This window comes from Macrobrachium nipponense, chromosome 16 (genome assembly GCF_015104395.2).
Source record: "Macrobrachium nipponense isolate FS-2020 chromosome 16, ASM1510439v2, whole genome shotgun sequence".
Taxonomy (NCBI): Eukaryota; Metazoa; Arthropoda; class Malacostraca; order Decapoda; family Palaemonidae; genus Macrobrachium; species Macrobrachium nipponense.
In genome coordinates this window covers 80,675,720-80,677,781 of record NC_087209.1, presented here as the reverse complement: position 1 = coordinate 80,677,781, position 2,062 = coordinate 80,675,720, and positions in this window count along the sequence as shown.

Sequence of the window (2,062 nt, the reverse complement as noted above, 5' to 3'; positions counted from 1 at the left end):
AATTTGGAAAATATTCTTTGTCATCAGTCAGCTTACTGGGTGAGTAGTAAAATCTTAAAATGTCTATATATATATTTTTTTTTTTTTTTGTGTGTACAGAAGATGAATGGTAGGTTCACTTTTTTTTAAATAACTTGTTGAAATTGCTGAAATATGGAAGAACAAAATTTAAGAACTGAAAATATATGCGGTTGGAGGGATCTTGCAATGAGTCATAGAGTTTTGCAGGTTGATAGCCTTTCTTCCAAATGCTTGTTCAAATAAAATGTCAAAGGTTGTCATTGCTCCAGTATTCGAGAGACAGCCGAGTGAAGAGAAAGCCATAGAGTCTGAGAGGCATGCAGAATCTTGCGTGGTTTTGTATGACAAAAGTCCTAGAATTCTTTGAATTCCGACATTCTCTTTGCGCTGTGAGAAAAAAATGTATAATTAGATCTTATTAGATCCTCACAGTGTCTTGGTAGGGTTTTTGTGGCATTTGAGGCAGAGATGAATGGAATGGCAGGCACATTTTAAATTAGTAATTCCATGCGCTGCTTCCTTCAGTTTACTTACCAAAGAATTATGGTGGCCCATAAGGTTACTGGCACCATCTGTCGCGAAACCTATGAGTTTTCTAAAGGAATGTTATTTTTCTACTAGCAAGTTGGTTATTAAATTGAAGAGATTTTGGCCTGTTGATCCTATGTCAGCATTGTCGTCAGATGAAGAATGAATGTAACAAGGTCTAATAACTTTAGATGCATTCTTTATCAAAGTATTTAACTATCACTGCACACGATTTTGATGTGCTAACATCTGTGGTTTCATAAATTATTATTGAAAATTTGGTTGTCCTCAGAGATTTAATCAAGTCCTGTTGAGTTATTCTGCCAACTTCTTTGATAACATAAGTCGCCTTTGTTCTCTTTAATGTTACATATTGGGCAATCGGAGAGTCTGAAAAGATATCTTTCACAAAATCCACAAGATGATTAGCATTATTCATGGCGATGTTATGCTCTGCTAAAAAAGCTGCCATCTTAATTTCTGCTTGTTACCTTCTCCTTAAATCTTGACTCTTCATCTTGGTGGACTTCTTCGCTTGCTGGTGCTGTTTGATTAACTCTTCTTTCTTGGTTCACTGAATGTATCCTAGTTAATTTGTGCCTCTTGATTGATGTTCTCTCGGCTCTCAGTGTTTCTGGCACACTTCACAATATGTTTTTTTTCAATATTTCCTGTTACTTTCTTCAACCATCCTCTGTATTCTCATTCGCGAGCCAAGCATAACAAATTTTCGTTTTGCAGCCATTGTAAGTTAGAATCTAAAAATCAAAGTCAGTGCAGAAAATAATAGTAATTCTGCAAGACATTAGAAACAAGGACACTTAAATTGGGGTTTCGAAGATGATTACCAGAAATCGCAGTAACATAAATAATTCTATCCAATTTTTGAAAATATTGTCTAAATGAACTGTAACATGCGGGAAACCGTGATGCCCACTGTGCAAATCCCGAGGTCAGTTATCACTTCTTACCACACTTATCACCAAGTCTGGCTCCCAAATTTCAAGTTTTATTGTTCCATACGAAATAAACAATCAACATGCTTTGAAATCCCATAGTGGGTGATTAGTCCTATGAAATCATTCCATGCATGTCGTATGTAAGAAAATATCCGGAACTAGATATTTTATAAACATTGTGACATATACTGAAAGATGATATCTCAAGCTTACAAAGCCTCTAAAATCGCTCCATGAAAAAGAAATAAATTCTAAGGTTAATATATCACAGGGATTATTTTTAAACTGCGTAGCCATGGTAACACAACAGGGCCCAGAGGCCCCTCCCCTCCTCAGTCAAAATTTTCCTTGTAGCTAAGTATTAAATTAAAGTTATAAATTAATTGAAAATCGAACATTATAATATTAAATAAAGCTTTGATAATTTCCAAATTTATTATTTTTCTACATATATCAGGATATAAATACATTTGAGAATATATTTTACTAATTCCACATTAACTGTGAAAACTGTTCATGAACTTGTCGCAAACAATGCAGGACAAAGCGGGAGG